Here is a 15515-nt window from a genome sequence, read left to right as displayed (position 1 = left end):
TAAAAATTCTCACTAATAGTCTAGGCTATCTTGAAAAGTGAGGACTTAAGAGGAGGATTGTGGAGGGACCCTCAATGAGAGCTTTGGCTAGTAGCGATGAGCAGCTTCAGTCAAATGAATTCCATCCCAATTAGCATAAATGGAAGGGTCAGTGCATGCCTTTGAGCCTATGTGACCGCACACATCGCTGAATTGTTTGAAATTGAACGGTCCACCTCCTCCCACAATGCTCTTAATAATGTCCCTCTAGTGAAACCCTAATCCATTGATGAATGTGTATCATATATAGTCACTTAGGTGACAATTATATAATACTAATTACTGAATTCCCCAACAATATTATGCTCAATCCGTGCAGTATTATAATTAGACACCTTTTCAAAGTATCATGTTAAAAATATATGACATTTTGAACAAAGGGAGTAGCTATGATCTTACAGGAACTCATTATTTATAAAATGATCACTAACAATATAATGCAGTTTATTTTTTAGACTATGTGTAATTCAGGAAAGACCCACAACTAGTCTAAACACACAATGCAAACAAGTTATATCAATTGAACATGTTTCCTATGTAATTCATAAGGCTTGATAAAATGATCCATACTATTTATTATATCTAGTGCATGGTGTTATAAATTTTATATATCACACCGCCTCATTATCTATTTATAAATATCTTCCGGAAGATTTTCATGTTTTTATTTTACATAAATTTGCAAATTTTATGAAGAAATAAATGTTATTTCTAATAGAGTCATATATATACACACATATATTGTTGAATAATATTATGGTGGAAAGAGAGATTGTGAAAAATGTTGAATAAGAAGAATCAACAGTACTTTTAAAAAGATATGATGCTTCTAACACCCTCAACTAATTTTAATTAATTTTTCAATTTACATGAATTAGTTAAAATGACTTATAAATAAAAATGGGAGAGAGCATTTTACATACCAAAATGTCGCGGCATATGAATGAAAACGTTTAGCTGCCCATAGTAGTCCGCGTAGATGATCCTAACTGAGGATTCTTCTTCCTAAGAGGTGTCTAGGGCAAGATTGAGCTGCTTGTATGGAACTGAGCAAAAGCATTAAATTAATCTTTTCAAGCATCCATTTTGATCAAAGTCCTCTTTGTTTTGGCTCATAAAACAATGTCATGTACAAAGGAGAGCAGCCAACTGGCAAATTTCCTGGCACCATAAGCTCCACTGCTCCTCCGCTATCAATCCTATCAAATATAAAAGAGAAACAAATGTATTTTGCAAGTTTTAATTATACACATGCTTGGCTTTTGTTTTTAATATTATTGAGGACATCTTTTGAAATTATTCATATGAAATTTTGATGATCTAAGTGCTTTTATTCTTTTTCATAAAATTTATTTAAAAAATAATTTAAAATAAATATCATTTTTAGTTATACTTTTTAAAAATGATTTCAATTAAAAATATAAAAAAAATAAAATCTTCTTCAATTTCGTACGAATAATCCAAATAAAATATGTACCTGTGACAAAACTTTAGTGATGTGTCTCACAATGTGATACAAAAAAAAAAAAGAATCATTTTGACAAAAAATAAATAAATAAAAACTAGAGTGAGTCTTGTGCATCAGAATGTGACTTCCAACAACTTTTATATGTATATAGGTCAAGTTTGTTTGGAATTAGAAAAAAACCGTGATGTTAGTTGAGTTTGACACTTTAGCTGTTGGAACAACATCAATTAGCTAATCATGAATGCTTTGTTAGAAAAAATATTTTGTAGCTTTTCTTTTTTTTTTTAAAAAAAAAAAAGCTATTTGGAAGTCTTACCAGCAATAGTATAACAATAAAAAACTCTATTCCATCGGTAGGGTTGACTATATGGATTGCACAATACCATTATATTTTATCAACATCAAAATTTTTTAGATATATTTTTAACCAAAGATTTGGAATAGGTTATAAAAATAAGCTTTTTCTAACGCATCTTTAATGTGCCTAGCTAATTCTCCCATCAACTCCCAACACTCGCAAACTACTCTCTCTTGTTTAGCCTAGCTAAAATCATCTTTAAAAATATAAAAAGACCAAGCCAATAGTACTATAACCAAGTTATTATTTTGTGATTTGTGCCAATAATTGGTATTGTATATCATACATACACTTGTGGCTATAGTAATTGCTTCACCACCAGAGGAACGGTAGCTAGAAGTTGATTAATGTCCCCACCAGCAAAAGCTGCGTAGTTATAGTCATTTCCACCAATCTCTCCACCAGAAACCAGCGATCTTTTCAAGTACCTATCACAATCTGTCACACGCATGCATATTTGAAAAAAATATATATATGTTATATATGGCAACTGTAAAGACTGAAATCAAATTTGTAATTAGTCATCAATTAATGTCACCTTGTCTTGTGGTGCACAGAGATTGTTTGAACTTCTTGAACAGCCAAGCTGAACACTTAATGAATCATGTGTCCACAGTATCTTTCCAAGTCCTTTCTGTAGAAGAATTCTGAATCAAGTGCTGTAGCTCCAGCCACAGCGAAATTGACACCGTGATGATGATGGATGTCTTGGCCTTTGCTTGGTTTCAGATATGGTGGCAAATATGGCAACCCATATGCCTCAGCTACCCAAAACAAACAAAATCAGCAGAAAATTATGTTTAACTGATGAGGATTTATTGAAGAGACAGTGCTAACATGTTAGTACTTCGAAATCTGCTGTGGGGATCAAAATTTTCTTGCACATTTCTAAATATGTGTTGAATATATATTTGGTTTTTTTGGGGGGGAGGGGGTAATTCACTTTGGTTGTATAAATCTAACACAAATGGGTTCAAATTATTTTTTGCAACTATTTTTTACCAAATCGTTTTTTTTAGCCTCTCAAGTTTATATCATGTTTCTTCTTCTTTTTTTAATGATCAAAATATCATATTCATTTTGGTCTTTTAACATCATATTTTTTTATCCTTAAAACTTTAAAACATATTTAAAAATTTCAATTTTTCTTAAAATGATAATTAATTTAAATGAAAAATTCTTATGCATAATTTTCTAAGGAAAAAAAATTCAGCTCATAGTGTCTTTATTTAGCTATCAATTTTATGTTTATTTGAAAATGTTTTGAAGAAAATTTTAAAATTATTCACTCTAAAAACAATTATACTAAACTTTTGATGAAGTATTAAAAGTTAAAGAATAAAAAAGAAACATTGTAAATTATTTTTGTCCAAGGTGGCACAATTTGCCACTATATATTTCGCAGATGTCTTATAAATTAAAATATAAAACCATCTTGCAGACATTCTGGTGGTATACATTCTGGCTGGCAGAAGCTAGAAAAGTTAAAATAATAGCAATCGTTTCTTCGAACATACCAAATGTCATATTTACTTACGCTTACAGAGAAAAATGAAATCACAATCATGTTACTGTATATAATGTATGTGTGTTTCAGAAATTAAAGCATACCAATGAAATCAACAATGAGGCGTCCATCAGAGCAACGTCCAGTGGCATGTCTGAAGAAGGTTTGACCATAAGGAAGCTTTCCAATGACAGGGAAGCAAGAGCACCTGAGGATAAGAAATTCCCAGTGTCACTCAGAGAGTCTCCGAAGTTGAAGATCGCCTCATATGCATGATCACTACTATTACTAGGATTTGATGAAGCTGCTCGCTCCAAAAAACCCAATAGAATGAAGAAGGATATGATCATTAAGGACATGATCTTCATGGTGCTGCTTCAAATATTAGTGGGAACGGGAGAAATATGCAGACACACTATAGATTTGATACTATGAAAATAAGGTTCACGATACATTTAATACTGAGGCCTGGTACTCTGGTTAGTTATTATAAGCCACGTTAGACTCACCATGTCCGTCTCATACAGTTGAGCATTTAATATTGTCACTATTGGAGGACTACTTTTTCACTCCTCGTCATACGATTTTAATGCTCGCTTGTACTAATTATAAGACATTTTTAGTGTAAAATTACCCATACTAATGGAGTTTTTATTAAATAAAGTTTATAATATTAATTTTTCTATAAACTTTTAAAAATACCTTTCATTAACAAGAGAGGGAAGAAATAAATTAAATTTATTTAGGGAGTGAAATAATGGGCAGAGGAACCTCTCTCCTCCATTTTTCCGTCATCAATTTTGTATTGAAATTGTCAGCAGTTCTGATTTAAAGTTATTTTTTCAACTTTTTTTTTTTAAGATGATATTAAATCAAAAATGCTGAGAATCTCAATCCAAGGGTGGGGAAGGGAAAAGGAAGAAAAAGGAGAGTATGGGGACAAGAGGTTCCTTTCATGAAATAATAAAGGATAATATTGAAATAATTGTCACTAATGAAACTTATTGTTTTCAAAACATCTTATACTCCTTTAGGTCCTTATTATAGGCTGCACTCTAAAAGAATTTTTTGATCCTAATATAAGGCTCTTGAAGGGTATTAATTATTTTTTTAATATTATTCTATTTAAACACATTAACTATGAGAGAGATTGCAACACAAATTTTGAAAATTTTCATTCAAATAGGAATAAAATTGGAAGTTTATTACGTTTTTAGAAAAAGTAATAACTTAACTACCTTTTCTTAGTTCTACTGAGGTAGATAGAAGTGCCTTATGCTCTTTTCCATCCAATTTACAAGGCACTTTTAGACAAAATCATTCGTACCAATAAAGTTCATTAAATACATTTTATAGCATTTTTTTTCAAAAAAAAAGTATAAACTTTCGAAATGCCCTTGATTAATACTCTATTTTTGAAAATATTAAAGAGAGAGAATATATGTAAAGGATAATATTAAAAAAGTATAATTAATTAAACCTTATTTTTGCCAAAGTGTTTTATATTTTGGGACATAAAATTTCTCCCAAAAAGTATTTTATAATTTGGAATGGCGAGAGTAATAGGGACTGGAGTAAGCATATATTTTGGATACCAAATCACCCTTAGAAATTGTCTTATAAATTGGGATGAAGGGAGTAAGAAGCATGCAATTAATTATAGTGTGGAGATTGTGTTTTGATGAGGTGGACCACAAAGGACCTTGAAAAAATATTCACACTTAGAATGTTTAATATCATGATCTTTTAAAATCATTGTGATTAATTATAATTTCAAGCCGGATTGCTTTTAAAACTACCTGTCGAGTACGGCATTTAATGCTTTTGTCCAATGATTAGTTGAATGTTAGAAGTACTTCGATCTGTCAATAAATGCTAAGCCACGTTTCAGGGAAATTCTCTGTTGTCAAGTGCTTTCTCTAGTCTTATTTATGGGCTATCTTGGTTCTTGACATCTAGTTTTTCTCATGCCTATATATTTAGAAATCACATTACAAAACCTATCACTATCAAAAAATGATTTTTGGTGTGATTTTAGTGACGATAAAAAAAATCGCTATTAAAAAAGTGCCTTTGGTTGTAACAATTAGAAGTCACTACTAAAATCATTGCCAAGACTCAATTTTTAACAGTATTTTTTTATTGTCATCATCAAAAATACTCTTTAATGATGACTTTTAATACCACCAAAAATATTTTTGGCAGGAACAGTTTGTTGCCATCCAAAGTATTTTTATAAAAAATTAAAAATAATTTATATAATTACAATTGTTGCCGCCGCTAAAACTATTTTTATAAAAAATAATTTATTTAATTATTTTTAGCTTTTATAAAATAATTTAAAAATTAAAAATAATTATGTAATTACATTTAATGGTGATAGTTAGTTGCCAGCAAAAGTATTTTTATCAAAAATACTTTAAAAATAAAAAGAATTTATATAATTATTTTTAGTAGCAACAATTCATTGCTGCCAAACATATTTTATAAAAAATAATTAAGTAATTATTTTTAACAATGACAGCTTGTCGCCATCAGTAGTATTTTTATAAAGAATAATTAAAAATTTAAAATAATACATGTAATTACTTTTAGAGGCGACAGTTAGTTGCCAATAAAAGTATTTTTATGAAAAATAATTTATTAAAATACAAAATTTTATGTAATTTTTTCTAGCAATGACACTTCATTGCCGCCAAATATATTTTTATAAAAAATAATTTAAAAAATAAAAAATAATTTATGTAACTACTATTAGTAGCAATTTTGTCGTTAGTATTTTTTATAAAAATAATTTATGTAATTTACATTTAGTGATTACATTTATTCACCACTAAAAATATTTTTATAAAAATAATTTATATAATTACTTTTAGAGGTAACACTTTGTTGCCACCAAAATATTTTTTTATAAAAAAACATTTTATATAATTACTTTTGTCTCCAACAAAATATTTTTATAAAAAAAATTACACAATTACTTTAAGTATTTTCTTAAAAAATGAATAAATTTAAATTATATCAATAATTTATAAAATTTTTATTAGAAAATATTTTTTGTGAATTATTTTAAAAACTTAAAATGAAATAAAATCATTCAAAAGATATTTATGGACTTAAATTTCTTATTTTATATATAGAATGAGAAATAAATTATATCTAAGATCAATAGTGATTACTTAAAAATAATGATATTGTTAAACTAGTATTTTAATAATAATCTTATGTTAATAATTACATTTGAAAAAAATTCTTATGGATTATTTTTAATAATGATCCTATTAAGCTAGTATACATAATCAAGCTAAGTTATATATAAATTATAAATAAATTATTTTTTAATAATTTCTTATGGATTATTTCAAAAAAAAACTTCTTTAAATTATATTCATGCTAATTTATACATAAATATTTACTTACATACATAGATATAAATAGCATTGGTATGTTCAAGTTGTATAGATATTGTAAGATACAAATGGCATAGTGAAATGTTAAATTATAAAGAAGTTACTAATAAAATTTTTATAATTGATTATTACTAAGAAGAATGTGAAAAATTATTTAAATATGCTTATTGTTATGAGGTAGAGAATAATTAAAAGTTAGCTAGATCAATCACACATGAGATCTTTATAATTATTTTGTATTGTAAAAGTTGTTAGTATTCATTAAAATTCAAAATTGTTAAAAATGACTGTTAAAAAATATATGGTTAAAATAGATTTTTTGTTAACATATTTTTTTAAGATAATTGAAAAATTGTAGATAAAATATATATTCAATAAAAGAAGGGGAAAATTTAACTTGGAAAAAGATAAAAATTTAATTATTTATTTATTAATTTTTGAGAAAAATATAGAGGAAAAAAGTAAAAAAAATTTAATCATGTATTGTGTTATGCCTTGAAGCTTCCATATCTTTTGGTGTTATATCATCAGGCTTCCAAGTAGTCTAATTTTAATTTTCACTATCACAGAATTATTTAAATAAGACGCTCAATACATAATGACTATTTAAAATAAGTAACAAATAAAATAGGTGGATAAAAATTGATGGTTTTTAACTGTTAAGTAAGGGTGGCTATAATATATGTTGCACCATTACTTCACTGAAAAAATGACTTTTATGATGATTCTAAAAGGTTACCATTGAAAATGAATAATTTGTGGTGACAATAAAAATTGTCGCTGAAAGTTTGACTTTATATGGTGACATACATTCAAAGTCGCCGCTAAAAGGATAACTTTCTGTGACAATAATATAAAGTCACTGTTGATTGTTAGACTTTTAATGGCGACAAGTGCATGTCGCCACAGAAGGTCTAAGTTTTAGCAGCGACATATAAGTCACTGTTGAAAGTTTGATTTTTCATATTATTATCATAATTTTTTATTTTTTGTTTAATCTAATATGTAACATTCTAAGACACTAATTTTATTGTATTATTGTAATTTTATAATGAATATATAAAATAATATATTTTATGGTTAAATTGTAACTTTAAAATAATAACATTATTTTAAAATAAGGTTTATTTCATCTTAGTGGCAAAATGATGCCACATGACATGAGGTAGGGGCGCCACATGGAAGAGTGACGTGGCACCATATGGAGGGCGACGTGGCATCATGTGAGTAGATAAACTAGCATTGTTTTTAGCGGTGACAAATGTCACCGTTGATGCATAATATTTAGCGACAACCAAATAGTCACTATTGATGTGTGGTTTCTGTAGCGATATTTGTCACCACCAATTTTTAACTTTTAGTGGCGATTATCTTTCTACGGCAATAAATTTTCTTTTCTATGGTAATATTTATCATCATCGATTCTCAACTTTCAGTGGCGACTTTATTCACCGTAGATAGAATCAACGATGAGAGCTATCGTGGTGACATTATGGTGACTTTTTGTCACTATTGAAAGTCAATTTTTTTGTAGTGCTTGACAATTAAAAACTATCAAGTATTGGGGTATTTTGTGTTAGTATTTTTTCATCCGGTTCTTGTTCTTTAGATTATTCAAATTGTTTAATTTGTTCATGTTAAATATGTTGGGATTGTTGTTGGATGAGAATTGTAAACTTGATTGTTTAATTTATTTTAATATTTGAATTATGAATGAAATTATGTATAAACTTATTAAAGTTGTTTATTTTAATTATAAAGTTATTCAAAAGTATTCCCTATTATCTTGAAATTGACTCTGTTAAAAATTTTAATGAAAGTGCAAACTTATGTAGATTGAGCCAAGATAAGATTCTGATTAAAAAGTATAATTCTTTTGCCAATTGAACTAAGCCTATATAATGTTCTTGATCATCTTTCTATTTTGATTATGAAATATTCACTTAGATTTTTAATTTAGATTTTTTTGTTTTGCATTTACTTTTAGTTTATCACATGTCTAGCCATTTCCTATCTAAAAGACAATGGAGAATAGTCATTTAAAATGGCTATTAACAAAATTTATGTGGTTAAAATAAATTTTTTATTAAAATATTTTCTAAGATAATTGAAAAATTGTAGATAAAAATTATTTTTATTGAAAGAAGAAGAAGCATTTAACTTGGGAGAAGAGAAAAGTTTAATCATCTATTTATTAATTTTTGAGAAAAATATGAAAATAAAGTAAAAGATACTTAACATAAGCTAATATAATACATACTTATAAATAAATTATATACTTAACTATTTTCATTTAAAAAAATTGGTTAAAATGTTTATAAGAAAATTATTTAATATTTAAAATTTATTTCATTTTAAGTTCATTTTTATAACAAAAATAATATTTTATTAAACAATATAACACATATATATACTCATATAAATAGTTTTATCATATTAATAAATGAAAATAAAATAAAATATATATTTTTATATATGTGAATGCAGTTAATAATATTTATTTAATTTTGCATATAATAATTACATGTATACTTCAATTCAACTGGCAAAAAATGTGACATGAAGGTCAAGGGTTTGGGAGGTAGAGGTCAAGGGCTCAAATCTTAGTTTTGGCATATTTCATAATGAATATGTGACGTGGCACATGGTGACGACGTGGCATGATATGGTGCACACGTGGCAGGGTGACTTGGCATGAGGAGGTGTGCTAGTGGCAAGGTGACATGGTGCAAGACATGGCATAAGGAGGCATTGACATGGCATGAGATGACTATTAATTTTTTTTTTTAACATTACTTTTGGTTGTGACTGAAGCATACAAAAACCAAATAGACATCGTAAGTGTACGAGACACAATTGTAGCTAATAGCAAATCATGGTCGATCCCACAAAGAATTAAGTAAATTGGCAAATAGGCATTAAACTTCCAATTTCATTCAAGTGAAGCAAGCAAATTATAATGGTGAATGATTCAATTTAAAAATGAAAAAATTGTTAAGTAGGTAACTAAGATTTTGAAGCACTCTAAAGTTAAGAAACGATTAGGAAAGCATTCTAGAGTTATAATCTCTCATTTGCTCCATTGCACTCAAGTTATCAATTAAATTTCTTTTAATTTTAGTTTTAAGGGTTGGAATACTAGAATTAATTTTGAATATCTTTTGATTACCCAAAATCCTATTCAATTCTAATCCAACAATTCCTTGCTAAAATTAGAGCAAGAACATTAAGTTCAAATTCCTTCTAATTAACCACTTAGGTCCTTTAGGTACTTTCTATCCTAGAGGTAAATTAACCACAGTTAATCTTACGCATTCAATTCCAATGGTCCAAACAAAAATTCTTTTTACAAGTTCATTCTATTCCTTCAAATTATCATTTAATGGTGGCCAATCATGAAGCAACACAAATAAAAACTGGAATTAAAACATAAAACATCTATTAATTACAAAGTAATCGATAAATCAAGATACAACTGAAGCAAATGAATTCATAAGATTTTAGAGCATCAAGGTTCAACCACATATAGCTAAATACAATCTCAAAATAGTAGAATAATGGGACCAAATCAGATACATAGGAGAAAGAAGGAGAAAAGTAAAGAAAAACTCAATGGAAACGTGAATGGTGATGAGTTATCTGAGTCCCAAACTCCAAAATCGTCCCAAGCTTTCCAAAATTGCCTCTGGATGTTTAGAGAATGTAAAGAACGAAGCTTCTTTTGAAAAACCCTAATTTCCCTCTTTTATGAGATAGAAAAATTGAAACTATACATTATGTACAAAATTCATTTTAGCACCTGCTATAGTGGGCTTTCTTTCTAGTTCATAATTTGACTTATAATACTGACTCACTATGGCGGCTGTTGTAGTGGGTGATCATAACAATTCAATTTCATCGTTAAATTCATTATATTTTTCTTCTTCACCTCTTCCAAGCTCTTGTAGAGTTTCCTAAAATCTAAAATGACTCAAACTAACAAAAGAAAATACTATGAAACAAAATTAAAACACAATATTTACAAGACAAGCTAACTAACACCCAAAATAAACACTAAACACAAGACAAATAAACAAAAATAATTAAATAACTCTCTAAAGGATTAATAAAACTCTTCAACATATATAAATATATAGAGAATCATCAGCGACTTTTAGTAATGAAAAGTCACTACTAAAATCTTTAATGGTAACTTTTGGACTTTTTGCAATGACAAAAAGTCAATTTTTTTTTAGTGTATTAATCAATTAATATTATTTTCAACAATAACATTAGTATTAATAAATATATTATGATGGAGAGCGGGATTATGAGAAATGAGTAAGATTGAGATAGGATTTATTGTAGCAAATTAATTAAAGGTAGTATTGAAAAGACTAGGGTAATTTTAATTTAAGAACATAAACTAAATTTAACCAATTTTTTTATCTTAGTATATAAGTCACTTTTAATTACTTCAATATTAAATTATAGAGAGGTGCTAGAAACTTGGAATATGAGTATGTAGGATCGGAGGGAGTATAATATTAGGAATATTTAATGTTACCTTCCAGAAATGCCCTTGATATATAGAGAGGAACAAGAGCAATAAATTATGATGGACTATGCCTATAATAATGCTCACTTCTTCGAAGATAATCCGTTTTCTTCACTTCAATGCTTCCTCTTTCTTCTTCTTTTTTAAGATAAATCTTCGTTGAAAGAAGCTCGGTGATGTCTCCAATCTCACCACCCGGGCAAGCAAAACAACGAAGGAGTGCGAGGAGAAGAAAATGAAAATGAAAATAAAAATAAAAATGAATTTAAACGTTTTTAAAACTATTCCAATTTTTTTAAAAAAACAAGAAAATGAAAGTATCTTAGAATCATTTTTGTTTTTAAATCATATTATATTTGACTATTGAAAATTACCGCCAGCTGTGGTCAATTGCTATTATAATCCACTATTGTTAACAAGACAACTACTACTATCAGTTGATTTTTTTAAACTCAAACTATATTCATATTAATATAATAAATTTTTTTTGGGAGAAGGACAAATAAATCCCTCCGAAATAGGAAAATAATAATATGATCTTGCAAAATGTGATAATTCCTTCTAAGTCCTAAGGGACCTAATTGTCATTAAATTTTTGATAAAATGACAAAAATACCCCTTAATTTTAATAAGTGCAATAAAATTTTTTCATTCACAACTATAGTTTTGAAATTTACAATTCTAGTTCAACAAATGATTAAAATGGTTTAGGTATATAGTCACAACTTTCTCTTGCCATTTTTCTGCAATAAGTAAAATGCAACAACATTTTTTATTTAAAACTTTGGTTTTGGAATTCAAAACTCTAGTTCAATAAATGATAAAAGTAGCATAGGCATGCATTTCCAACTTTCTCTCACCATTTTTTTTCAATTAAGAAAATTCAACAAAGTTTTTTTTTGTCACAACTTTGGTTCTAGAATTCACAAGTCTGATTCAGTAAATGACTAAACTAGTTTAGGCATTCACAACTTTTTCTCTTCAACTTTTTCACTTTTGTAAATTAAGGGGCATTTTTGTCATTTAAACAAAAAAATTCAATAACAATTAGGTTCCTTAGGACTTAGAAGGATTATCACATTTTGTAAGATCAAACTATCATTTCCCTATTTCGGAAGGATTTATTTGTCATTTCCCATTTTCTTTTTATTTTATTTTGAAAAAAATTCTAAAAATTGTATTACAAAACAAGATTTTAAAAATAAAAATGGAAACATAATCAAACAAGCTCTTAAAATTCCTTGTTTCTCTCTTTGAATTCGTCAGCTTTGTACAAAACCAAATGGGTCAAAGGGAAATTTACAAGTAGAGTTGAACTTCTGCGCAAGTTCCTCAAGGCATGGTCACGAAAAAGTCAATTTAAAAAAAAACAATAATTATAATGCCTGTGTCATTTCTTTAAAGAACTCATAAAAATTAATTTTTTTAAATATAATAACAATAATTTTTGCATTAATTTCCTACATAACTGACACAGATCGGGTACATATGTTTGGTTCAAAAGAAATGTCTATGGGGAAGGGGAGAGAAAATTTTAGTGACTTCTGTTTATAAAAAATACAGAGGTAAGGTAGAAAATATTTAATAGAGAGAATATATATATATATATATATATAGGAGGGAGGGGGAGAAGGAAAATGTATTAAAAATTTTAAGAAATAATTTTTTAAAATTGCATTTCCATGTTAATTCCTTATGAAGCTGCTGACACGTAAATTATAATTTCCACTTGTGTTGTTTTAGAAGTTCACGTGAAAATTCAAATTTTATTCAGTTTATTTACAAAATTGCCTCTAGTTAAATTTCTGCATATGTTATCCTGCATAAAATCGATAGAATCGAGCTAAAAAAATAGGGCATTAATTAAAAAAAAACTACCACTTGTTGTTTTGTCTTTATTTACAAGCAAAATCATATACTCCCTCTGTTAAAAAATGTAAGGTACTTTTAACTAAATCTTACGCCTAATAAAGTAGTTACTTATTTTTAAACTAACTATTTTTTTATATTTACCCCTATTTAATATAGTATTTCACCCTAAAAAAAATAAAGTAATCTATTCAATAGGAGTATTTGTGAAAAAAAGGTAATGATTACATCTTGAAAGATTAAAAATGCCTTATATTTTTTAATATCCAACTCTTTCAAAAATGTCTTACATTTTTTAATGGAGGGTGTATCTTAATAAGTACTTATTACATTTTGTCTAAGTTACCCCTCATAAACTCATAATTTTCATTCATGAGAAACAATGAATGCAGTCTTGTTTCGATTAACTACTAGGATATTTTAGTCTAGTTTTTTAATTTCCAGACACACATTATTATCATTAATCAATTTTCTTAAATTGTGTGATACAATTATTTTCTCCTATATCTACAAATGAAAGGAGTATTTTGTACTAGTTGTTATAACATTAAAACCTATTGGATATAACATCAAATTACACAAAAGTAAAAAAACGCACAATTTAATTAAGCACATCTAGATACTTCATTTCATAATAAGCATATGATGTACAAGAGTTTTATCCATTAGTCATTTATATCTTACTATCTTGAATCAATATATTTGTAACTCATTTATAATATTTTCGATACATGTTGTCATCACGAAAAACATATATTATAGACCATTAATTTGGTCTAACAATGATGATATACCATGTTGTAGGAACTCCATGAAGAGTGAAAAACAAGCTGGGAAATCAAACTGTAAGGCTCCATATATCTTACATCTTGTTATCTGCCTTTCAACAACAAAAGTCTGAATCTGATGATAAAACAATTATAGTCACTACACACATACACATAATGCTAAAGCCTTAAATTATAATTATTAGAAACCGTGTGAGAAAGAAGTTTCAATAAGACAAGTTTCCACATATGACTATCACTTATAATCCTTTTTGTTTGTCTTAAAAGGCAATATATTGCATTGTTAAAAATATTGATATAATGCAAACTTTATGGATTATTATCCATGGCCATTAAGTCACTTACAATAAAAAAGACGGATTCTGCAAAAAGCCTTGAATATTTTTACCACATACAACAAATCAACAACTCATCATCAAGTGGGACAAATGCGAATTAACTCTTGTCGATAAGGATTAAGGAGAATATAGAAGACGTGTGGCTGACAAACAAAGACAAGGAATTTAATTTTCTTAATTGATCCAAAATCTCCCTTTTCAATTGAAGAGTCCAAATGGATAAAGCATTAATTATCGATGGGGTGATCTAAGCTGTTGACACTTAGCTTCAAAGTGTTCAAAAAAGCACACCACGACGGACACAGACTGAAAAAAGTTGATATCCTAATTGCTATCCCCACTTGAATTATTTATAAAACTGGAAAAATTGAGCACCTTATGCCCTATATATAACCATATCCTAAGTTGTTTTCTTGGACAAAACAAGCCGAGTAAGCTAGCATATATCAAACTCCTAAGAGAAATGGCGAAACTTGGTTTCTGTTACATTATTTTTCTCGCAATATTGCTTTCAATGTTATCCCCGTTGGAGACTCGACTGTTGAGAAATGAGCATCCATCTTCATCACATTTTCACGTCAGATCTCATCACTTTCTTAGTAAGAATACAAAGCAATACCTTGATTTCGAACGTAGAAGCCTAATGACTTCATCAGATGACGATAACAGATTTGAGAAAGGTGAGAATAATGGTAATGCGACGCCTAGCAGCTTTGTTCAAACACAACGTGTGAGTCCAGGAGGTCCAGACAAACACCATCACAAACTTTAACAAAACTAGGTAGGTTCTTATATATTGCATGGAGTATGAAAAATGAGTCGTACCATTTAAAGTTCGGTCTCATTCTAGTCTCCATAATTGGGTGGGGATGGAATAAAGTGATGTTATGTGATAAGAGAAATTATATATATAAGAAAAATGAGTTTCAGATTTGGAAGATTATTATATCAGAATTTCTGTTGTACTGCTATGAAGGTTTAGAATACACAAATTGTTACTCTCTTGATCCATATGTATTATATTTTTTCAACTTTTATCTTTGAATGAAAACTGTAAGAAATTTCTTGATGAATAATAGTACTACCTACGATAAGAAATAAATAAATTTTGTCAATGATTTTCTTTTTGACCAAAAAATTTTGTCAATGATTTAACTGTCATAAATTTCATCTTTTGGGATTTCATTTTCCTTCTCATATA

At 27.9% G+C, this 15515-nt stretch overlaps 1 pseudogene; it reads right to left on the bottom strand.

Annotated features, from left to right (window-relative positions):
• Positions 1–87: 87 nt before the first annotated feature.
• On the bottom strand, positions 88–3754 carry LOC129300379 (GDSL esterase/lipase At5g45910-like; annotated as a pseudogene).
• Positions 3755–15515: the final 11761 nt, after the last annotated feature.

The sequence above is a fragment of the Prosopis cineraria genome, unplaced genomic scaffold (assembly GCF_029017545.1).
Source record: "Prosopis cineraria cultivar Desert tree isolate PC_DT_omini unplaced genomic scaffold, ASM2901754v1 PC1560, whole genome shotgun sequence".
Taxonomy (NCBI): domain Eukaryota; kingdom Viridiplantae; phylum Streptophyta; class Magnoliopsida; order Fabales; family Fabaceae; genus Prosopis; species Prosopis cineraria.
Note: the sequence above shows the minus strand (reverse complement) of the source record. Positions and strands in the feature narration are given on the sequence as shown.